This window comes from Poecile atricapillus, chromosome Z (assembly GCF_030490865.1).
Source record: "Poecile atricapillus isolate bPoeAtr1 chromosome Z, bPoeAtr1.hap1, whole genome shotgun sequence".
In the NCBI taxonomy this organism is placed as follows: domain Eukaryota; kingdom Metazoa; phylum Chordata; class Aves; order Passeriformes; family Paridae; genus Poecile; species Poecile atricapillus.
In genome coordinates, this window is record NC_081289.1 from 137,632,754 (window position 1) to 137,658,640 (window position 25,887).

Here is a 25,887-nt window from a genome sequence, read left to right on the forward strand (position 1 = left end):
CCTTTTTCAGCTGTGTGCTTCAGCAATGATGAATGAAGTTTCCATCCATGTAGAAAAACAAGGAAAAAAGAAAAAAAGAAGAAAGAGAGGAGGAAGGACCAGTGGGAAGAAAGAAAAGATGGATCAAAGGATGGATTATAAGCTCTTTTAAAAATAGATCAGATACGACAAAGAGCAGAACATTCAGTGTCCTTTAAACCATGTTCAGCTGGGTCATATTCACTTGTGGTGTGGCACAAGACAAAATTTACCATGTGGCTCAGCTCCCCAAGTGAGGATTGTATCTTCCTTTTCCAATTAGATGCCAAATAAGTAAATTTGGGATGCTCAAGGGCATGGGAAGTGCTTACAGTCTCACCCCTTCCCTGGAGCTTTTGTTTTTTGGTTTTTTTTTTTGGGTTCTATTTGGGAGTGATGTTTTCAGTTGTTGTTGTGTAGCCTATGTGAAATTCATTGGTGGGTCTTGTTTGGGTCCTGGGGAGTTATTTGTCTGCATACCACCCACAAAGTTCTACACTCAGAGTCTGCAAAATGCAGTTTTTGTTGATAATAGCAAGCCTGAATGTACAAAGTTTAACATTCCTGAGCCGCCCTTCCAGCTTTTCCCATGGAGATCCACAGACAGGGAGGAAAAAATACCTCGTGTAGGTGTCAGTAACCTGAATCCAGGTGCCTGCATGCAGCCATACCATGCCAATTTCATTTCTCTAGGAACCACCACTCTATTCAGCTGTCTACCCATAGGCAAATAGTGTCATCTGAGATATTTCAGAATATCTCGACCTTCTAAAAATGGGCTTACAAATGCAGTGCAGTGCTTCTTTCTGGGTCAGAAGGAAGCCCAAAGGGATCCCACAGGTCCCAAGTGGGTATAAACCTTCTAATATTGTCCATGTAATGGGGAGTGGGGTGGGATTTCATTCCCACCACGGATGTCCATGCACCCAGCAGACACCCACACAACAGACAAAAATGTCTAAACAGCCAAGTAGAGAGTGATTCAGCTGACCAAAGGTCAGTGTCTAAGTCAGGGCTGGAGAAATAGCTCTCTGGACTCCCACAGGAGCCTGGGTACCCAGTTCCTGAGTACATCAGAGACTTGAATGTCTCAAGATGGAGTTTTACTTATCCTTTATGTTACCCATGGCTTATAGCCTCCCTGAATAGCACAATCACAGACTCATTTAGGCTGGAAAAGACCTCTAAGATCATCAACTGAAACCATTAACCCAGCACTGCCAGCTCCACCACTGAACCATGCCCACAAGTACTACATTTACTCATCTTTTTAAAACCTGCAGGGATGGTGGCTCTACCTCTGCCCTGGGTAGCCTGTTCCAGTGATTGGACACTCCTTTAGATGGAGACATTTTTCCTAATATCCAGCCTAAACCTTGTCTGGCAGAACTTTCAGTAAAGTTCTGAGAAAAGACGTCATTCTCTCTTGTTCTGTCATTCGTTACCTGGGAGATGGAACTGGCTCCCACCTGGCTACAACCTTCTTCCAGATAGTTGTAGAGAGCAATAAGAGCCTCCTTTTCTCTAGGCTGAGCACACTCAGACACTTCTCACAGGACTTGTGCTCCTGATCCTTCACTTCCCTTGTTGACACCTTCTTCATTCACACGTGCAAGCCACTGACCGTACCAGTGGCCACACCGGTGATGTTGAAGGCCTTCTGAAGGCAAGCATGACCCCACCCACAGTAGGATTCTTCAGGGAAAGCCTCTCTCCTGGCTGCAAGCCTGCAAGGCCACCACTACCCTTGTGGATGCAGGACTCCGGGTCCTGGGTGTGCAAGGTGCCACAGGTCACTGTGCCTCCCTGCTTGCTCAGCCCCCTGATGGCTCCCCTGCTCTGGACACGGGGAAGACTGTGGAAGTCAGTGCTCCAGCTTTGACTGGAGGAATAAGAGATAACAGCTGTCAGAGCACACCCATGACACTTTCCTGTGTAATCCTGGGAGGGGAGGCACTAAATACCATTCATACCTGAAAAAAAAGGTCAGGGGTGGGGGGAGGCAGAGAGGGAGGAGTGTCTGAAGGAGAAGCAGCAACAAATAGATATTCATCCCTTCTCAACAGAGGTCTTAAGCACTTTATTTACCTCTGGTGCAGAGGCACAGGAGCCAGAGAGGTACCACACCTCTTCAGGCTGGGACTGAGTATTTTAATGCATGTGAACAGCATGCTGACTTCATTAAAGCATTCGATTAACACCAGAGAGGTACCACTCCAGCAGCTGCATTTATCACTAGGACTATGGCATATTTAGAGAGAGTGATTTGGTAGGCCCTTAGCATACTCAGAATAGATGAACCTACTTTGGAGGGAATAAAAAAAAAGACGTAGCTTTTAATAGACCTGTAAGTGCGCAATGAATATTTATCGTGTCCATCCTTCCTGCAGGGGCTTGATGAGGTAGGGAGCAGAAGTGGGACAAGATCCCTCAGCAGTGCCTGCCCCTGTCCATAGGTGTGTGTTGGTGTCAGTGCATGAGGGCTGGCACACCAGACTGCCACCAGAGCATGATATATGGTGATATTGTTGCTTGTGGCTAGGAAACCCTCTGTACTCAGAGAGGCAGTCAGCTCCAGCACATGATCCGGATCCCAGGGGACTGCGAATCCAGAGGTATCTCCCCAGGGTCATGCAGAGATGAGCATGGCCCTGGTGTGGTCACCTCAGCAAGGAGCCTGCATGTGGATGACATGACTGCAGGCACAAGCAGCCCTGCAGGGCTCAGCGCTCTGGGTCCAGCCCTGATCACATCTGGGTCAGACCAGAGACCCCGCGTCCCACTCCCAAAGGTGTCCAACAGGAGGTAACTGGATGAGACTGGAAGAATAAAACAATCTTACTGCCCCAGTCATCAGCATTTTGAGAACCAGAGGCATCCTGAGCCAGTGATGATATATTGGTGGTGAATGGTTCTCCACAGAACCATTCTTCCACAAATTTGTTCCTTCCTTCTGTTTCATTCCCCTTCTTCATCTCTCCCCAAGCTCACCACCACTCTGCAAAATAATGAGCACTTTCTACTTATTTTTTACATATATTTTTTATGCCTTTGTTTGGGAACCTTCAAATTAATGGTCCTAAAAATAAGTGATTACTGAAAGGAGGCTGGAAGAAGGGGGGAAGGGGAGAAAGAGTGCTAGAGGCAAGAAGTTGCCTTTTGGGAACCAGAGAAGCCAGGGCAGATGATCTGAGAACCAGTTTAACAGCTGAGACTGTGATTAGAGTGTGCATCTGTACGTGAAGTTGTGAGTTTACTGGAAACTAGGGCAGTGCTGGTTTAACTAGAAAGTCCCTAACAGAGGAGGAATAACTAGGACCATATTTCCAAAAAGAGCATTTTTAAAAAAGCCTCCTTAGGGAAAGTGGAGATGGAAGGGCACTTCACTTGAAAAACACCAAAAAACCAAAAAACACTACATGGAAATTTTCATTAATCTCTGTGGACCATTAGGTCAAATTAGGATAAGAAATTTGATCATGGAAGTGTGAAACAGAGGGACTTTAGCCAATTCTAAGGGCAAATCTCAGTGCAGCTTGAATGTTGAAGATTTCTGCCAAAGGTTTCTGCATGTACATGTCACTGTAACAAACACAACTTTTAACTGGTCTCTCTCTCTCTCTTTTTTTTTTTTTTTTTTAATTTATATGCATTGCTATAGATGTAATTTTCTGTAGTTCTCCCTGCCTCTTTCTCTAATATCCATGACCTTTAATAAGCAGGACTTATGGTTTGACAGCAAAGACTGCTGAAAAACACAAGAAAATCCTGGCTGGATTAAATTTTTAGTCCATTTCCATCCACTGCTTACACTCGAGTGTACGTGGATCATAAACTAAAGATGGCAATTTGGGAGGCAATTTTCTTGAATTGCAGGTATAGCAGGATGCAGGGGAAAGTAATGGCAGGATCAGGCAGTTAGACATGGTATAAACATTTAAGCTACAGGTTAGATTTAATGGATTTTTATTCATTCCCTTTTTCTCTCTCTCTCTCTCTTTTAATAAATATCCACGAATGAGAGGAACAAAAAAAAACAACAAAAACAAAACAAAACAAAAGAACAGGGAGGAAAATAGATTAACACCTTATCAATAAAGGGCTTTGCAGCTCTCAGTGGATTTTGTTTGCTGCTATTGAAAGAAACCTCTCACTGAAGCAGCTGCAGGTGTGTGGACAAGAGCTCCCACAGTTGCTGCAGCAAGGTCACCTCACTTCCCGTGGAGAAGAGGCACCCTGTGGATAAGTGATGCACCAGGAAGGTGCTGGGCTGTGCCATTATTGTAGCTCTTCTGGCCTGGCTGGACTTTGGGAATCAGGGCTTTTCCTCATGTTTCACACTTCAAAAGGAAACAGAGCAGACAGCACTTTTTGTGTATTTAATAAGGATTGTGTGGCATCTGGATTCTCCTGCTGAGGATGTATTATTAATATGGGTCTTGCAAGCAATAGTGAGTGTGCATTCATTGAAAATCACACCCCTAACTTCTCATTGTGGTTTTGGAGATCTCTTCCCTGGAGCAGGAAGTCAAATATTTCAGAATGCCCACAGAATAATAGAGTTTCAGCCATCTTGAGTTTGCTGACTGACTGCCAGCTCAGCACACAGTCCCAAAGGTACTGAGGCCATGGGTGACTCCACCATGCAGGCACCTGGGGATGGGGAAGAGCAGTGCCCCTCTGTCTGCTGGAGAGGCTGGAGACATGCCAGACAGGACGCCAAGCTTGCCCTGACCATGTTGGGGAAACATGGGAATGAAATTCAACATCACTCAGAGCATCTCCGTGTGTTCTGACACAGCAGTGCACCTCTTGAGTAGTTTCCATTTGTACTGGGGGAAAAAGAGTGTCCAGGTGCCACAGACTTGGGATTTCTTATGGGATATTGCCCTGCTCACCTTTATCAGTCGTTTCTGCAAATCTCAAATGCTGTGAATGTGACCTGAATTCAAAACAGATGCAATTGTCCAGAAACTGGGATTTCCTTATGGGAACAACACCATGTCCTATGTGTGTGCAGTATTTCAGGAGACAGTTGGACTTTTTGGCAGCTCTCCAGAGGAGAACAGTGAAAACAATGTAAGAAAAGATCAAAGATGCCAGGACCTTTCAGTCTTGAAAAGAGAAGCCCAAGATACGAGCATAGCTTTTAAATGTTTAAAAAGCTGCTTCAAATAAGAAAGGAATTCTCTATCAACACCAGGAATGGGACAAGTTCTGGTGTAGGAAGGAGGTTCAGATTAGATGTTAGGAGATCTCTAAAACTAGGAGTAATGAAACACTAAGAGGATAAGCTGTGTGGGGGAGAGGCAAAATCTTCATTTCTTGAGACATCTACAAAGACGTTAAACAGACACCTGCCTAGGATGGGAGGAATCCTGCCTTATGGCAGGAACGAACACTTGGTCCTTCCTAACTCTGTCTTTTTCTGGCATTTGACTTCTGCAGTAGACAGAGAAAGTGTGCCTTCCTAAAATAAATGCTTTTGGCTAGGAAATGGTGTTATTTCTGGCAGTCCTTTCCCTCAGATGATTTTGCCACAGCAACTATTTTCATGTATCAGATCCTTCTCTTCCATCAGGAATTGCCTGATTTGACCTGGCCTGAGGGCAGAAATCACACGATGGCTTAGCTCACTGGCAGTGACTCCTGGAAGCCTCTGGGTCCTGGATGCTCACAGTCACCTGGTTCCAGTCCTGCAGAAGGCAATGATGACAATTAGTGCAAGCAGAACCAGGCCTGCATTATGTTATGGGGGGCTACTGCTCAACCCAAAGCTGTGACATTACAGACACAAGCCTACCTGAGCTATATTCCTCTGTTCAACACAGCAGGCACAGAAATCTTCACAGTTCAGGCCTGGAGACAAGGCCAAGGGTAGTTCTGGGTGATGCTGTTGGGCCTGGTGCTAGAGCCTCCAGCCAAGGCCCAGGCGCCCCAGGCTGCATCCTGCACCCCAGGCATTCAAAAGGCACTCAGGACCCTTTCAGTGACTGATACCCCAGCAAACTGCTGCCCACTGACACCATTTATTTGGTGTTCTCCATTTGGGCATGGAGCAGGAGTGGTTGGAACTGAGAGGGAGACGGGAGAAGGCGTGAGCAGCCCACAGGGAATCATACATTGCACAGGGACAGGGAAGTTGGTGTGCTTGAGTGCACAAAGCATTCCATATGCAAACACTAATTTACTGGGTCAGCAGGCACACACGGCAGGATGCCTGTACACCCCAGAAACACACACAGAAACACATGCACACTCACCCCAAGCATACAGAAACAGTCATTACATTTGTACACACAGAGACAATGCCTGTGAGCTGGCCAAGAACACACACGAGTCACAGTTGTATTTGCGGGCAGAATTTAGCTGCACACATATGCACATGGATATTACTCATTTGCAGACTCTGTCACCACGTACCCTAAGACTTTTTTCACTGCCCTGCACTTGCTGGCTGTCTCTGAAAGACCCTCACATACTACCAACACAGATAAATCTCTGCAGAGCCAGGCATAGGGAGCTTGCCCCATTTTCCAAATGACATCCCAGCAAAATTCCCACATGGGTCTACGAGCCTGCAGCATTAATAGCTTTTAAAAAATCTTAGTGTGTCATTCTGATAAAAGTTGCAGCTGAAGAGCCAGGAAACTCCCAGGTCAATTGACCAGATTGAATTCTGCCCATGTGCAAGTCCAATGTGAGAGGGTGAACAGGATGGAGATAGCCAAAGCTCTAGCATTGCTGAGCAATTCGATTCCCTCCTGGGGCTCCCCGGCTCAGCTGGAAAGTTTTCTGTATTGACATGAGCACCATTTATTTTGGCTGCACGAAGTTGTCTCCAATAGCCCCATAGATCCAGCTGTGTCAGACGAGGAACTGCACTCACAGCCCTGTGCTCCTGCTGGGTACCAGTGTCACAGCCTCTCCTGGCAGTGATGGCAGGGGACAGTCCAGGGGATGGGGTCAGGCTGTCCCAGGGGTGTACTGTGGAGGGGTTGATTGGCACAAAGCTGGATTTTATCCTCTTTCATGCAAGTCCTGCATCATTAGCTGCACAACATCCAGCCTGCATGAGGCAAAGCCAAATAGCAATTTGCCACTGCAGCTCCCCTTGGTTTCCAATCAGGCCATTTACCTGGGATCCAGAGCCTGTGTTTAAGTGCCTCACTTCAGAAACCCCTGCTTGCAGTGCTCTGCTGAAGCACTTCCATCACAGAAATTTCTGCAACCTGCAGTCTCAGCAGTGAGACCGAGGGCTAAATGAGTCACAAAGGCTCAATTTCCCTGCTGCACTCCTGAGGAATAACATTTGCTTATCAACCCCTACCTGGGGCTTTTTAAGGATTAGTTACTAATGTGGCTGGGCTAGGGACAGGATGCAAAGCTGTTGTAAGCCAACGTGCTCCCTTCCTCTCGGAGAAGTTTGCTTTACAATATGACATGGTATTTCTTTTGGCTGTTGGTTTGCTTTTCGTTTTTAATTTTGCTCATTACAGCTCTATAGAAGCCCCAGGCACTTCTATTTCCATAAGGAGCACCCAGTCAGGTGGGTTTGACTTTGCTGCCATGACTTCTGCCGAGCAAGACACTTTGGTTCCTCTGGGTTGGTTGTCAGTATGGTTTCTTTCACTGGTGCTAAAGTCAATCTCAAACTTATATGAGAAATAAACCTGTCAAGACAGGAGAAAACCAACAAAAAACAATCAGTGTTTGTTGAAAGGGAGAAAATCTGAACGTCACAACATGAATTCCCACCTTGTAGCCTGGTGTCACAAGACACAGGAAGCTGTATGAAAAATAAACAAGGAATTATTCTGTGAGGGGGATATGTTTGGCAAAAGTATCTCCTTTACAAAATATCCCCTGCTCTGGGATGCTAGCTACGTCTGACATGCAGATGCAGAGGCTGATCAGCTGTGCCATTTGTTACTGTCCTGGGGAGTGGAGATGTGGAATGTTGCTTCAGAGGAAGGACACTGAAGCAACAGTAAAATTCCCCACTCTGTCTGGCTTTGGATGAACATGCCAGCATGTGATAATCCTCTAAGGGCCCAGAAAAGCTGCAGGAGCTCTCCTGAGCCAGTCACACACGGATGGTGGACACTGCAATTGCAAGGGTAGAGGTCAGTGGCTCAGAATGTTGATGGACATCAGTGACAAGCTCAGTTCTCTGAGCTAGAAGGTTTCTTGTTTTGGCAGTAAGCCATGCACAGCATCTGCCCTAAGCCACAGTTCACAGAATCATAGAATCATTAAGGTTGAAAAAGGTCATCAAGATCAAGCCCAACCTTTGACCAAACACCACCATTCCCACTAAATCATATCATGATCTGCCATGTCGACTCATTTTCTGAGCACTGCCAGGGGTGGTGAATCCACAGCTTCCCTGGGCAGCCTGTTTCAAAGGTAAACCAATTTTTCAGTGAAGAAATTTTCCCTAGTGTTCAGCACTACAGTTTGCCAAATAAACCTGGGACATTCTACTGTCCCCTACCACGCAGTACTCTTCTGCAGCAGTTCTGTGCCAAGACTTAGTTCACATGGTGCAGGTGACACAGTACATCCTTCTTCCAGTGAGGTGTCAGAGACCCTGAATGACGTTCTCTAGGCTGAGCTTCCAGTTGAGTCCTTAAAAGCAAGTGCTAAGTATGGGCTGCAAACTTTTGGCACTGTGGATGTCTTGATGTGGTTGTGGTGGGGGTGACTTCCAACCAGCACTAGCCTGTGGGAAATTCCTGCTACATGTATGTAATCTGAGGAGAAATGCTGCACTCTCTATGTGGAGCTTGCTTTGTAGCAAAATCATCTTCATTCTGCTCTGAGCTGATGGGGTCAGCACTGCCTATAGCTGGCCTACCTGTGAGCTCTTATTTTGCAGACATTCGTCCCTGCAAGAATCAGAGCCCCATGAGTAGACAGGGCCCCTGTTTCCTCCCCCTTCTCCATGCTTTGATACCTTTGCTGGATGACCATTAAGCTATTGGAGATGATCCAGCAGTTCAGAGCCAAATCAAAGCCAACAGTCCCAGACTGAAGCTTTGCCATCTTCCAGCATAACAGGCCACCTGCAGGCAAGTTCAAACAAAATGCTGCTACAGTGCCAATCTTTCAGTACAGGTACAAAGCAGACATCATGGTTCAATACAGACATATCACACTCTGACATACAAATAATGGGTTGGCGACATGAAGGAACAAGCCTAAATAAATCTTCTGGAGAGAAAAATCAAGCTTATTTGGACAAGGAAGCTGCTTCCAACTTTCTGAGAAACTTTGCAGGAGGATGTGCTGGGCTCCCTGGGAAGGAGGAAGCCTTCAGGAGATGAATCTGTGTGGCTGTGAACAAAGACAGAGGTGTGATTCACTTGTCTACGTCTATTAAACAACGCAAGAGCTAAGAAGTGAAGAGACCATTTAAATGTGTCCAGTTTCATCAAAGCTAAGTATGTCCATGCAAAACAGCAGGAACACAGGGAGTTAGACCCAATGGCCAAATATCCCTGGCCAGATTCTGCCTCTGAGGATGAGCGGGTGCAGCTCTGATGAGGGTGTCATTCTGTCCCCTTTTCCTCAGCTGGAGCACATTTAAAGCCACTGCTGGAGCTTAGGTTGTTTGGGAGTGATCCTGGAGGACTCTGCAAGGGAAAGCTGAGTTTTTTTCTCTATGAGCTGCAGGCTCTTGCCCAAGTACCACCACTATTGCTCTGCCAGCAGAAGTATCCCAGGGCAGACCACTTCAGGGAGATGGGCTAGAAAGAAGCGTGACCTCCAGTATTATCTCACAGCTCAGAGGAATGTAGGGAACTTCACTCTTGGCAGGTCCCTTCTGGGTGACTCTTTCTCTTTCTACTGTTTTCTTCCACTGCTGTTTGTCTGTCTCTTCTATGTAGCCTGAGAGTCAGGTGAAGAAAGAACTATCAAGCATTGTGTGTACAAGCAGAAGCCAAAACACAGGTTTGTATTCTAACTGGGTTCTTTTGAGAAGCAGGGTTCTTAAAAATAAGTAGATAGATAGATAGATAGATAGATAGATAGATAGATAGATAGATAGATAGATAGATAAATAGACAGATATCATTCACCAAAAAAACAAACAAAACAAACAAATATGCCAACAAACAACAACAAAAAAAACCCCAACCAAACATAAAAATTAAAAAGAAAAAAACAAAAACAAACCCACAACAACAACAAAACCCAAGGAAAAAACCACAAAAAATAACAAACCCAGAAAAAGACCCCCCATAATAGCTAGTTAAGCTCACAGGTACATATCTGAGCACTCCCAGCTGCACCGATCAATCCACATGCCAAGCATAAGTAACTGAGACAGATAAAGAGCACATGCTGTGGATCAGAGATTATATAGTGGACAAAGTGCTCAGGAGACCCTTAACCTGCTAGATAATAAGAGACTTCACCTTGTTCTTTAACAGACATTGGTATCCAGGATGGGAAACTGATGTGCTTAGAAGAGAGAAAGCACAATATCAGGGACAACACCCAAGCTTGCTGTACTGAAGGCATTTGCACTGCAACAACAAACAGGGAGAGCTATTGAAAGCAGCCAGTGTCTGATGGGAAACTAAATTAACAATTCCTGGGATATCACAGATCCTAAAGATGAAGTGGGAGAACCTGTAAGGTTTTGGTACTGGAACTGATGGGAGACAATTTCCTAAACCCTCTTGCGTGGTTGTCCAGCCCTGGGGTGGGCACAGCTTTCTCTAGAGAGTAAGCTGCGTGTGGGAGAGAGGAGAGTGCTGTGTTTCCCTACTGCATCCACCTCAAGACATGGTTTAGATGCTTGTTCTGCCCTTTCCTGTCACAAAGTCTGCCTGGTTGCTATTTTCACAGTGAAGCTTGTCAAAGGTTTGCTCCCTCTAATCTCAACACCCAGCTTCCCTAAAGCAGGAGCTGCCTCACACCTTTGTGGTCGTGGAGAGCACACACCATCAGGTCAGCAAGGGTTTCCAAATTGAGCTGGGTCTTCTTGGGAACTTATACCTGTCTCCCCTCCCATTACAGCAGACATGGAGCCCGACTGGTGGCATACATTCTGTTAGAATCCTCGTGCCTCCAAGGGATAATTTGCATGGACCTGATCACATTGCCATGCTCAAGGGGCTGCCTGCTCACCCCATCCCTGCTTCTACATCCTTGACTCCAGCAATGCCTTAATGAGCTGTGAGAGCACCTCTGCTGCAAGGGCTGAACAGTGACATGCAGCTACATGGGCTACTTCATCCCTGTGGTGGCATTTATCCTCTCTGGGGACCGTGCTGGATCAGTGACAGAGGTCTGTGTATGGCTGTGAGGCTGTCAGTGAGGACAGACTGGACTTGGCAGTGCTGGGTTAATGGCTGGACTCGATGATCTCAGACATCTTTTCCAGCTTTACAATTCTATGATTGAAGAGGTATTTCAACATCTGTTAAACCCCAGCAATGTTGTCGTTGCCTAAGGCTGACAGAGTGAAACAGGCCTCCTCACACAATGCAGGTTGCACAGTATCACACAAACGAAGCTGCAGAGCAGTGATAGCATTGGGGGATGATAAAGCTTTGCCATCCCAGATGACAAACACCATCAGTGGCTGCTTAATAGGTAATAAGGGATTGGCACAGTCCCAGGGCAGATGTAACATGGCTGCAAAATATGTATACGTGTGACTTCCCATAAATCCACTTCTGACATGAGGACCTTTGTCAGCTGTAATTTGTAAATAATTAGCTGGACATGTCTTTATTTCTTTTCACAGTACCACCATCATTAGGACAAAAGTTGAGGCACTTCCTTGTGGTGCCATGGATTGTGTGTCCAGAAGGGGCAGGTGATGGGTCAGGCTGCATGACCCCTCACTGCAACCTGTCCAGACATCCTGTAATGAGTCTGGCAGTTTGTGCTCAGCTAAGAGATCTAGCCCATCATATCTGAAAAAATCCCTAGAAGGTTAACGCAATATAACGCTTGGCAGCTTGTTCCTGGTAAAAATGAGGTCTTATTTGGAGAAATTTATGATTAAAGTGAATAAAGAACAGTCATCTTTCCAAATATAAACTGAAGGTAGTCTCTGATTTATTTCTCATGATGCATTTGGTCATGTTCTGTTGTCTTTGCAAATCTGTATTTTTATTGCATTGAGATGTTTCTCAGGTTTGGGTTACATTTCTAATAAATATCCGGTGCCATGTTGATTTCCTGTATCATATTTCATTAGTCTTAGGGAGGAATGGAGCACCACTTTTATAAAAAACAGCAGTCTTAAAAGGAATTTTTAACACAGGACTTGTCTGCCTTTAGCAAGTGATAGCTGGCTCTCTAACAGTGCTGGTATTGTTAAAAGCATTAGAACCTGCCTTTGCATGGACTTGGTTATCTCAGGATAAAGGTGCCTTATGCCGGTATAACCATTTCCATGTGTGAAGAGGAATAATTCCAAAACTGTAAATCAAGGCTTTTAGTGGCATAACTTTAACTGGTAAAAATCACACTGCTAATAGAGACATGGCTCAAATAAGGAAAGAAACCTCAGCATGGAGAGAGAAATTCCTATTGTGGATGGCAGCTGTGCAGAAAAATATTTTTAGGATTATTTTTACCGTCCTGCATCAATATCATACTGGAGTACATTGGTCTGCTTTGGTCATCACAGTGAATAAAGATATTCTGCCTCAGGACTGGGTAATGTGGCAACAAAGCAAAATGGATTCGTTCACCCTGAGTGCTGGGGTATCAATGTGGGCTCAGGACCAGGTGCCCCATGTTTGTCTCAGGCACATCTTCCCAAAGATGTACCCCGATGCATTTCCCACCCCACCTCTGCCCAGATAATCCTGCAAAGTCTGAAATTCATCTCTTGTGGCAAAACACTCACACAGAAGAGGAATCTTCCAGACCTCCTCAAAAAGACCACTGACATTGGAGGGACAGGACGATGTGTGATGGGAAAGATACGAAGGGAAAAGGTGGTGGCAGCCCCACAGTGAGACAATTCCCTGCAGGATATGCTCAGCTCAAGTTCTGAGCCTGTGTTTCTCTCACCACTGTGCATCTCCCACATTGCACTACAATAAGAATCTGAAACCTTTGTTATTCAAATATCCTCCCCATGATGAACTACATTATCCTTCATATTTTCAAGGATCTCTCTCTCAGACCTATCTCTTATTTCATTAATGCAGTTGCTGGAGATGAAATCCCTTCTTCCTTAATTGATCTGCTCCAACCATCCTTGTTACTCTTCATGAAAGAGGCAGACAATAATCCTAATATCCTCCCTTTTTTTTAATCGCCATTGCTTAACAAGAAGAGCCTTGAAATCACTGCCCCTTATTTCCCAGACCTAGCCAGCCGATAGGAAATAATTAACTCCTATCTGTGCTGACAGAGTGGTGGCTGGTGTGTAGCCAGTTTCAGGTAGTTTGTTATTCCTGCTTTATCGCCTGCTGCAGAAGGAAGGCTGCAAGATTATTGAGCAAAGCTTTGCCTGCATGTTTATCGCTACAAGTTTGAAGAAAGTGTTAAATAATGATTTAATTTTATTTTATAATTTTCTTAAATAGAGGGTATTGTTTGGTCTCAGTGATGCAAATGACAAATCTTCTTGGACTAGTTTCATTTTACAAACAAGATTGTCTTCACTGCAGCCTGTGCTGTAGCAGATGATCACACAGAGATCATCCCAGGAGATGCAGAAAGCTGGGATCTGCTCAACAGCAGCAGCAGCAGAGCTGGAATTGTGTGAGCTGCCCAAACAGCTCAGGTTGGGGATGAGGCAACAGGACATTGGAATTTAACCAAGCTTGCAATCAGCTGCTGCATGAAAGCAGCTTTGTCTGATTATCCCAAAGGTCCCCTTAGCTCAGCATCCCAGAGCAGCCAACAGCAGACGACAAGAGCAGAGCAGGAGCAGGAGCCAGCATATCTAATCGATATTTATCCCTGCCCTGTGTTTTGCATCTTGAGGCTTTCTGCTGTAAGTTTGGCTTTCATTGTTGCCTCCAGCAGCCTTTTTGAACTCATGAAAGCCTTTATCACCTACATCAAGGACTTCCCAAATGTATTAGGTGCTTGTTTTGAATCTGCCACCTGCTAATTTCACTCATTGCACCCCATACTTGTGTTGGAAATGACAATGAACAACTTCTCCCAGTGCTCAGTCCCCCTGCCACTCAGGATTTATTATTTTCCTTCCCTCCAGCTGTGTCTGAGAAATAATGTTGTAAAATCTCTGCTAAGGCAAGAATGCATTAATCACTAACTTGATTAATTACTGAAGGATCATTTCCTCCCTATGATACATGTAAACCCCCAAACTTCTTGAATCAGAAGTACACTCAAGGTGTTCAGTGTCACATTCATCATCTCCATGAGCATCAGTGTTGACAGAGGCAGATGTGGCTGCTCAGACAACCTCCTTACAGTACTGAGAGACCCATGGTCAAACCTCTGCCTGGCTGGGCAGGGTGTGTTAGCAATCCAGCAGCAGTAAAACATCTCAGTTTTGGGAAGATGTCCCATGGTAACCCTCTGCTTCTCAGTTTCATCCCTACCTCTTTATAGAGGTACCCCAGACACCTCAGCTGTCATGAAAAAGTGTTTGCAAACTGGAAACCGTCCTCAGACCTGTAGAAAAGCTCAGTTAGGGTAGGGATTGATCCCACAGAAGAAAAGATTGCTTTGCAAAAACACCTCAGTTTTCAATGGGCCCTACACATAGGATCACAGAACAGTTTGGATTGGAGGATTCTTTATGATCATCTTATTCCAAATCCCTTGTCATGGTCAGGGACACCTTCCACTAGATCAGGTTGCTCAGAGTTCCATCCAGCCTGACCATGAACACTTCCAGGGATGAGGCATCCAGGACTCTTTTGGGTAACCTGTTCCAGGGCCTCAACATATTTTCACATCTTCCCACCATTAAACCCAGCCTGAAACTGGATCCACAGCCCTTTCTTTGGCATGGCTGAATAATCTCCATGTGGGAGGCTGTTGTCCATCCCTATCTTCTACAGGCCATGATAAAGAATTTTACACTCCATGATTGTCAAAATGAGACCATCCAGTGACACAAAATTCACTTTGATAGGGGAAAGGAGCATGATGACAGTAAAGAAGTGGTAAGCCTATTGCTTGACAACACAGAGAAACAGCTGTGTCATGTCATGGGGACAATTTCCCTTTTACCTCTGCTCTGACTTTGCACAGCTTGTCTTTCTGTCCTCTGCCATTTTCCAGCTTAGCAGCTCCTCTGCCTGGTGATCACCCAAAAAGTCTTTAAAGTAGGACACAATGGCAAGGGAGGTGATAGAACAGTCAAGTAGAGACCAGAAAGACACCCTAGGCTGGGAGCAGATGGCTTGCAGTAATTTCCCTTTAGGACTCATCCTGGAAGTGGAACTCTTCTTCCCTATGCTGAGTTGGCAGAGGGACCTTGGGTCTTCCTTTGCTTTTCTCTCTGGCTACCAGACAAACACAAACACTGACCCTCAGGGTCTGTGAAGTACCAAAGCCAAGCCCTGGTGCAGGACTCAGGCTTCTTGGAGGATGAGAAGGAGCCTTTTGAAAGCACAAAGCCATGGGGTGCTCTGCAGTTTGTCAAAGGTGAGTCAGGGGCTGTGTGGACCTTTTTCTCTTTCTCTTCTTGGGTGCTGAATGCACCTCTGGGCTGTGGTGCCTGTATGATCCCCATGCACAGCAACAGGAACTGGTACCAGTCATGCTGGCAAGAAGGATGGAGTGGCTGAAAGAGAAAGGAAACATCTGGCAAGGTTCCCATTCACCAAAGAACAGAGAAGAGCTCCAGGCTGTCCTGTGGTGATCAGCACACGCCTTGAGGCATAACCAGCCAAACTGAGCACAGAAGAGAGATGAAATGAGTGAAACCTTCAGAGACAGAACAAGGACACGGCTGGTTTGATCTCCAGAGGACACTAGATCCCCCCTCAACTCAATCCCTAAAATACAGGCCACAACACTTCCCTATTAAGGAAGCAGCATCTTTCCTACCAATTTCCAAGATCAGAAATTTTCCCAGGCTTGGGTGGCTGCTGGTGACCCACAGAGAACTGCTTAAGCAGCACACCACAGAGGTGGTGCCTGATCCTTCCAGATCCCACAATTTGGATGCAGTGAGCACTCCACTGTCCCCGGGGCTATTTGGAGATGCTCTGCCTCTCCAGCAGGGAGGAGGGAGGAGCAGAGCATTTCCAACTGCAGCCAAGAAAGCTAATGGATACATTTCTTTTCCCAAGGCAGGCAAATTATTTCTGCTCCCAGCTGACCTCTCGACCACAAAAAACACCATAAAGCAGCAAGAGTGTGTAAAAAATAAACACAGGCACACATCAGCCTTCTGGATTCTCGTCCCCTGAGCCAGAGGATCTCAGGCCGCGGACAGAAGGAATGTAGTGTTGTATTGGGAATCATAGGGATGGGATCAGGGACAGGAACATTTTATAACTGGCCTCTGGACCCTGCTGAGGAGCAGAGCGAAGGAAGAAGCATGTGAGTGATGACTACTCATGCTGCAAAAGGGGGAAAATTTGAATCTCATCTGCATGTTTTGCAAGCATTAGGATTTGCAGCATAAACTGCTTGGTCTGCTACTTTGACTCTTGCTGTGTTGGCTTCTCCGGCCAAGTTTACATCAGGGCTGTCCTGATCAGCCAGGAGCCCTGCAAAGGAGTTACAGCACAAGGGGCTAGATTCATGCTGCAGGTTCTCAAGAATCTGTAGGGAAGCATGCTATGAATGGAAGCATCTTTTCACCTCTCCCTGTCACCTTGCAGCCTGCCAAGCTGTAGAGAAAGGAAGACAGAGAGAAGGCAATCTTCCACACTGTGAGAGGAGCCTGAAGAGATGCCAGGGTCTGAATGTAGAAGTGTAATATAAGCTTAGACATTTCTATTCACACTAGATGAGAAATCCTGCACTGAGACTGAAGACCAGCAAAATTTTTATCAAGACATAGGGATATAGTTGGCTTAGGTCACTACCAGCTGGGCTTGGAACTGCCCTCTCAGCAACGGACTGTGACTGTTGTTGTTGCTTCACCCAAAGGTTTTGCTTCATCAGACTGGGAGGAGGGAGTGCCACATGGTTTAGACCTCAACTGGTACAAAAAAATAAGAATGTCAAATTAACCAGCTTCAGTGTGGGAAGGGGAAAAGTCTCCTCACCTCTGCTCCTGGACTCCCAGAGAAATCCACCCCAGAAATTTTACAGGGATTGAGACAACACAGGAATACTTCCCTCACATCTGCCCTCAGTAAGTCCCCACCAGCATTTACAACTTCCCTGTTTTCTGAGGATGCATTTTACAACAGAGAACTGGAGGTGCTCTTAGAAAGTAATTCCACCAGCAGGCAGCATTAGTGGCCTCTGAAAGGATGAGCAGTGCAAGCTGATTGTGCCAGGATGTCAGCCAGCAGCACCAAGACACCTCCACAGCCCTCAGTAAGTGGCACTGAGTCCTTCCCATCTGCTGTGAGAAACCTGGGCTCCTGCTATTGCAGAGAACTGACAGGCAAAGCTGCTGACTGTCTTCTGGCTGTCTCAGCTCTCTTACAGTTCGAGGAGTAAAGCAATCCTTCAGTGCCCAGGTTCCATACCCTGACAGTAAGAGCTTTTCTTAAAAAACCCCAGAAACCTCGTTACAGAAAATAATATTGCTTGTGGCTGGTGGTCATGATGGACAGCAGCAGGAACATGAGGGGAAAAAAATAATTCTGAGAAACAGAAACAAGAAACAGCAGAAATAATTCCCTGAAACAAGTAACCTATATTTTCCCTCACCACTGCATCACTAATTGTACCTCTTTAATGCATCGATTTTTTTTTTGATTTTTTTTTTTCCCAAAAGAACCAGAAGAGATCAACAAAAGCAACAGGTTCGTTTGAAGACCCAGCTCAGCTAGCAAGTAAAAGGAATTAAAGTCAGGCATAATGCAAATGTGATGGTGGTTTATTTGCTTTTCTTTTTGTGAAACACAGCTGTCTCCAGCAGCAGCAACAGCACCAGGTCCCTCCTCCAGCTCCTGGCCCTCCTGGGTACCAGCAGATCCTCTAGCCAAGTGCAGAAGTAGTTGTGGCACTGGGTGGTGTGTTTGCAGCCTGCTCTGTCAGGCTGTCACTGCAGCATCCCTTTCTGTTTCTAAGTCCTGGGTGAGCCCAGGTGATGGCTCAGACCAGAAATGTCAGAATGCAAATGCTGGCATAAAAGAAGCTATTTCAAATACAAGTGGTCGGCTTGCAGCAAGCAATTCTGTGTGCCTTGCTACTGTTCAATATCACTTTCCTCTTCTCAAGCGTTTAGCTCCAATACTCACTTTGATTTAGAATAGGGTTCTAAAATCAGCTAAGGGTTTTTAAATCAGTTAAGGGGTTTTTTATTAGTTAAGGGCTTTTAAATCAGCTAGTCAGAACTTCCATGAAGCTGAAGGTGTTGCGTCCCCAGTCACCTACACTTGTTATGTACAGCACCTTCCACAGATATTTTGAAATATTTAAAGCTTTTCTTTGTTCCAAAAGCAAAGTGCCAAAGGGCAGAGAGCTGGCTGTAGAATCCAGACTGGCCTGCAGAAAATGTTCGCAGAGCAAGAAGCTAAACCCAGGTTTATGAAACGTGCTTAGAAGGAGCTCAGCAGCGTAAATCCCAGTGCTAACAGAGCAGCTCTGAGTCGATTGCAAATAACACGCTCTTACTGTCCAGCCACAGTGCAATTCCACTGAGCTTTGGCAGAGGGTAATTCCGGTGTCAGATATTTTCATGAGACCCTACTTGACATTTTGTCCGGAAATCCTGTGGCATATTTTGATATTCCATGACACACTGTGTTAACCGCACGGATTTCCTCCACTGCTTTGATGGACACTGCTACCCACTCAGGCAGAAAGGAGAGTGTCTGGATGAGCCCTTCCCTCAGGTTCCCCCCCCACCACCAGCACACAAAGCATCAGGCTATTGAAATTACGTTGCTAGATCCAAAATCCCCTGGGAGAAATAACCACTGTTCTGGAGCCTGCACGGCTGCATCCTCCCAGACAGATGCATTTCCAGTTTGCAAGGCAAGGCAGACACTGAATACAATGCTTCTGATGAGGCTTTTCCAGAGTGGGGGAGACAGTTTTGTATTGTTTTTGCCATCACCTCACTTGCCACTGCCTGTTTTAAAGTGCTGGTGTTGCTGCAGATTAAGAATGCAGGGCCAGCCCAGGAGGCCTCAGGTGACAGGTGACACCTCTTGCCTAGTCAGGACTCTCCAGTGCTGAGTCCCCACATGTAAGATCTCAGCTGGACAGACATGTCTGGAGAACAAATCCATGTGGTGGGGGAGACCTCCCTGGAGGAAAGCCTGCATCCCAGATGCAGCTGCTGTGCTGTGGCCCACCACGCTTTGTCACCTGCCAAGACATGGGGACTCAGCATGTGAATCAGGAGGACAGGGCTCTGGTTAAGGGAAGGAGGCTGCTGCAGCAGGGCTTGCAGAGAAGGTTTAGCACTGAGCACAGATCAGGAGAGATTCAGATGATGGTCTGGGCCCAGGTGTCATGTCCTGTCTCCTTGTCATCCTCCCATCTAACCTGCACATTTTGGGCTGGCCACCAGCTGGTACCACCTGCATGTGCAGCTCCATGCCCACCTACTTCTACTCTATAGTAAGACCAGTGCCAAGTGAAGCTGAGACCACAGCAAGGGTCTCAGGTCCCTCAGCAGCAGCTGTTATCCTGCTCCCCACGCTGGGTAGGGTGAAGCATTAAACCTCCAGGCAGGTTGCAGCTGACTGTCACCTTCAGAGTCAGCCACAAACAAGGGACAGGGCTGTGTGAGCCAGGGGAGCACTGGAGAGGTTTTGGATTTTTACAGCATCAGGGCTGCAGTAGTCCAGACAGCTGGAGAGACACTTCCCAGTGGAGATGACAGCTAATCTCTGGGATTTATCAGATGGGCATAATTTCTGGCATGCTGAAGGCATTTTGGGAAAAATACCCAAGACACATACAAGGAACTGTTTTCATGTGTAACTATGGATGAGACTTTAAATCTAAAAATACACACATTACCTACCCACTCCTGTGTCTCTTTCACAATCCTTTGTGCTCTCTTATAACAGGCAGCTTCGTTGCCCTCTGGGCAAGAGGCTGTTCCTCATGTGGTCCAAAAACACTTCAATATCCTGATGACTGGTTCAGACCCGTTTGCTGATGCACCGGGAGCCTGAGCCTCTTCAGGGAGTGAGAGAGTACAGTGAAGGGAGGGAAGACACACCACATTCTCCATGCCAGCACAATAAATCTTGGCAAATCAGTGAGGAAGGTGGACCAGGCATCACCAGAGGCAGCAGAGGGAGAGGCAGAGGGCAGAATCCCAGAGGCAAGAGACAGAGAATTTGTTGCCAGCTGTTGAGCAGGGTAGCAGAGAGCAGACAGCCGCAAGGAGGCATGGAAAGACCAGACTGGGAGGCTGCCAAGGAAGAGAGAGTCGCATTAAATCTTATTTGTCTTTAAACAAAGTGTTCTAATTGCTAACAAAGGGATTTCAAGCAAATTGTAATAAAACTGAGTTATTCTGATCAATTACACAGTCAAGCAAATTACGGAAGGAGTCTGAAATATTGCCAGATACAAAAGAGAGATGAAGAAAGAGGAGGAGGAGTTCCAGAGAGAGTGGGGGAGGCAGTAATTTGAGGGAGGAAAATTACTTGATGGCTTGATAAGGAGAATTATTAAGCATAAATTTGAGATGCAGGTTGCTAAATCTGAATACAAAATCAAGGATAGAAATGGAAATTATGTTTTAAGGCTGGTAAAATTGGAGCAGGGGCAAAGAGGAAAAAAATTGTGCAGACAAGCATTAGAGGCAGATGCTGTTGAGGTGTCTGCAAAGATGGTTGCTAACTGTAGCAAGCTGAAAGCAAGGCACGACCCAGGAAAGCAGAGCTTTTTGGTGAGGGCACCAGATCAGTGCTGAGTGGGCATCAAGCCACATTCCTGCCACAGACCTTCTACTTGACACACAACTGCTTCAAAGCACTTAGCAATGACCTGGTTTGTCATTGGAAGAGTTACAAGGGCCACGATCCCAATGCAATCTGAGGAGAGACACACCAAGGCTGGCTCATTTACCTTGTCAGCCTCACCTGAAAGCTGTGGCTGACATTTCTTCTACAGTCTGGTTTGTGGATTGAAGCTGGTGTCATTCCATGTGTATCCATACAGCATCCAGAGCATCAGGCAGGGATGCTGTAGGGAATGGAAGACAAGCCCAACCTCTGTCTTAAAGGAGCAGGACTGAAATCCTACCATGACACAACTCCACATATGGCTCTGACTCAGGGACGGTGTACCTTGGGATGAATGAAATAATTGTCCCTTTTCCTGCTCAGTCCCTGGGCATTTCCAGCTGCTGGAATCCTCAGGGTGCTCATGAAACAGCCACTGAGCTGCTGCAGTTTGCAGCCTGGCACATTTGGGCAAATCACCTCCAATTCCATTTTCCATAATATCAGATGTGATCAATTTGTGCTGGACCACCCCTGCTCACTGAGCCACTGCCGGCTCTGCAGGGTGCACACAGAGCAGGCAGAAGGACCACAGAACACATCCTCACAGTTTTGTGCCAGGTGCACAAGGTTAGTCTCACCACTCAAGGCTGGCAAAGAAGAGTTTGCTGGGTCTTAGGCTGCAGCCTCCAGCTGGAGCTGGGTTTAACTCCAAAGGCTGGAAAATCCAGTGCCTATACAGAGTCTCAGGTTCACAAGAATGTGGTCTCTGTGTGCAGTTCCTTCCATAAAGCTCCTGGAAATGTAGTCCAGAGAGCTGTAGCCCAGAAATGCAGTACTCTTCAAGCCAATTACCATACACGGTTTGTAACTCTGCAACTGACTGGATTAATGGATTATTGGCATGAAGGGATGTAGAAAGGCACTGTTAAAAGAGGAAGCAGAAAACATCTAGAGATTATTTTTAATGGTGTTTATTTGTCAGAGAACTCCAGAGCTTCTGGGCTTTTGCTGGGCTGGAAGTTCTGAGCCCTAAGAGGAGATAAGAGAAAGGATTAGGGTATTACTGTGGCAGTGGAGTTCATGTGTTTTGTATTATTAATGTTTGTAAAGCACTTTGGAAATGAAAAACACCATAAAAGCCCTAAGTGCTGTATTTAGTAGGAGCTGCAGAAGAGGAACTTAAGTCTGAAAAGACACTTCTCAGTTATCAGTGCGCAGTGAGCTTGTGTTTTTGAGAGGATCCCACAGTGGGATGCAGTCTGAAGTGGCAGGAGAGTGGTTCAAAAACCAGTATGAGGAGGGCATAAGAACCCTGCAGGGTGCAAGGAAGGCTCCTGTGTCATGCATCCAAAAAAGAAGCCACTTAACTCTTTTAGGATGAGAAAAAGCCATCAGATTTGCTGGCTCATTTCTCTGAAGCCAACAGAGGAGTGCTCTCTGCAAGGCACCTACTTTAGTTAAACTTTCTTTAAAAGCTTCTTGGACAAGTGAGCTCCCTTGTGTTGTTTAGGAAACTCCTGCAATGGGGGGGAAATCCTGACCCAGGGAGGGTAAAGAAAGCAATATTGGAGATCTTCTAGTAGACCTATCACTTCTGACCAGCACCAGACAAGTTTATGTGGTCTCAGGCTATCAGTGAGATAATTCCATGGCTCAGAGACAGGATTTTAGTTCCAGACACTTTATTCTCAATACCATTGTTTCACTAAGACAGTGACTCCCAAAGAGAGCCAAAATGAACCTTCTCTTTAGATTGCTGTATTCCCAGCTCCAGACCCCTCCTCTAGTGATTCTGGCTGACAAACTACAGAAAAGAGCATTTTTTTCTGGTGAATCCATAAATAGATCTGCAGCATTCCCACTGACAGCCCTGAGGAGCTTTCTGAGACACCCTTGTCGAAGCAGAGAGGCCCAAGGCCAGCTGAGGCTGTGGACAGGTATTGATAACATATATTCCCCTTTCCCAATGACAGGCATATTCTTGTTTCCTCTCTGCTTGAAACTGTCTTTGACAAAACTGAGTCTTTGCAGTTTTGTACAGATCTTCCTTCACACATCAATCCCTATGTCAGATCTTTTTTTCATGCCCAGACTGCATTTTTTAACCCCAGTTTTAAGACCTGTATTTGCCCTGGGAGGTTCCAGGCAGGTCTGTGTAGATGTGTTGTTGATCCAGCCATTGTTTGCAGTCATGCATTGACTTTCATATTCTCACTTCCTTGGGACATCAGAGGCACATTAAAGCTTACCTGTAGCAGTAGGTCCCAGTGTCCCAAAACATCCAGGGCACCTTTTTCCCAGCTCCCTTCCTATCTCCCAGTTGCTAAAAGAGACTTAGAAACTTTTCCCCCTCCCCATTGCTGTCCAAGCAGACAGTTCAGACTTGATAAGGAGCAGGCTGGAGCATCCCTGCTCACAGTTCTTGAAGCAGCTGGCTGTGCTGTTGCCCAAGAGTGGTAAGTCACAGTGATAAATGCAGATATTTCACCTTCCACCCTTCCCTTCTGTATCTCAAATCTCGGTGCTGAGGAGCAGCCACACAGGCACTGCTGCTTTCCCAACCTGCACCATGACAGATGTTAGGTATATTCAAAATGACACCTGCACCCCACAAGAGCTCCTATACTGTATTTATAGCCCACTGTCACTGCTCAGATTTATGCCGTTCAAATATTTGTCAGCTGTTATCCCACCTTCCCTGAACATCATTTAACTGAGCTTGACGTATGCAAGCACTTTTAATCTTTCCTCATGAAGCAATTTTGCCCTTCCCAGGGCCTCTGATCATATTTGTAACTCTTCCTTGAGACAGCATCCGTTAGTCATTGCTGCTCTGAAAATACAGCAAGGAGCGTGGCAGCCGGAGAGGAGAGGGAGAGGGAGAGGGAGAGGGAGAGGGAGAGGGAGAGGGAGAGGGAGAGGGAGAGGGAGAGGGAGAGGGAGAGGGAGAGAGGGAGAGGGAGAGGGAGAGGGAGAGGGAGAGGGAGAGGGAGAGGGAGAGAGGGAGAGAGGGAGAGAGGGGGAGAGGGAGAGGGAGAGAGGGAGAGAGGGAGAGGGAGAGGATCGTTTCCCACACTCATGCTCAGCTCTCTCCTGTGCCACCCCTCCTAAGAGTACCTTAAACATGTTTGCCTACTCTAAAATCCCTCTCTTCCTTGCTGGTCACTGACCTTTTCCCAACCTGAATTCAGGTTGATGCTCAAAAACCCAGTCCTGGATTATTTCGCGACTTCCCTGAGCCAAGAGGGAGTTCATTTTCTTTCCTGCATGTCTTCCTAATGTCTCTGATGTCTCTATTATTACCCAATCTGCACTGGCATTCACAATGCCTCCCAACTGAGGCAGGAGAATGTAATTAACAAGCTGTTTACCTCTACTTCCAGATCATTAATAAATATGTTAAACAAGATGGCTACCTTGCTGAGCAGTGCAAAAACTTGATGAGGCACATAGTTTGCTTTATTGTTTTCAACCCATGCTGCTGACAGTGAGGCTCTTTCAGAGCAAGCTCCTTCCAATCCTGCACCTGAACCGGAGTTCATTTCCCCTTAACCTGTTGCATGTGCACCCTTTCCCCCTGGTCTTGTGAGCCTGGTGATGAGACACCACCTGCAGGAGGGACAGCTGGCTGAGGCACCTTGGCATGACTTGTGCCTCACTACAGAACCCATTTCCCTTTCATAAATTGTGACACCCCACCTGCAGGACCTTGGAACACCACCAGCCCTTATTACTGTTCCTGAGCAACCCATGTCCCAAACTTTATTGTCACCAATTCCAGCCTCTGTTTCCTCGCTCCTTGTGCGTGTTCAGCACCAAAGAGGTGCTACAGCAAACAGAAGCTCAGAGCAGACAAGTGTTTGGGTAAACTTAACTTTTTGGCTTACTTAAAAAGTTTTCCCTAACTCTTGCCTACACCAGCAAAGGAGATTATGGAGAGACATTTAAAAAAGAGCTTTGTGTAGAGTTAAGGTGTTGTTGCCCTAGGTCTATAAGGATGGTGTGAGAAGCATGTGCTTGGCTACACTAGAACTGTTTCTGCCTCAAGTCAGGGAACAGCCTAAAAAGAGTCATATGGGGTCTTCCAGTTCCCTGTTTACTTAATGCCCATAGAACAGTCTTTCCAGGATCAGCCAAGAAAGCTGCATTCAGTGTTACCTGCTTTTATCACAGCCGCACAGCTTTGTCTTTGCCTTTCCTGCTGGAGGGAGACTGGAGGAGCTGCTCTCTGGGACCTCGAGGAAAAATGCCTTCTGGTCCAACAGAGCCCTCAGGTTTCTTGGGGACTGCCATTGTAAGTTCCAGAGATAGAACTAAAATTAGCTGGAACACTGATTTCCACTTAACATAATGCCTGCCAGGTGGAGGATGGTAAGGCTTAGTGGCGGACTTTAATACTTTGATCTTTCAGAAAGGGAAAAAAAGCTATTTGACGATGCTCCAAGGGAGGAGGTGCATCCTGGGGAAACTCATTTGGTTGTCTGCCAAGTCCCAAGCAGCCCCAAGGGCCTGAGGTGATGTTCTCTGCCCAGGCTGCACATCCTGATGATGCCTGTCCAGTGAGAGGTGAGGGGCAGCTGAGGGGCACAAGCAGCAAAACCGTAGAGGTCCCAGCAGACACAGCCTGCCACCTTCTGTGTCACTATGGAGGGATCTCTGCAAAACGCTGCGACATCCACAAGGTGGCAAATTCAGCTGAAGGATGTTTCCTCAGCATCCTATTTTCCTGTCAGCTTCCAATGAGGATGAGGAGGAAGAAGAGGGCAAAAAGAGAAATAGAAGGATCCAGAATGCCTGAAAAACCTCAGACGGCGTCATCTTAAGCTATCTACAGAAACTCCAGAAAGCTGATCCC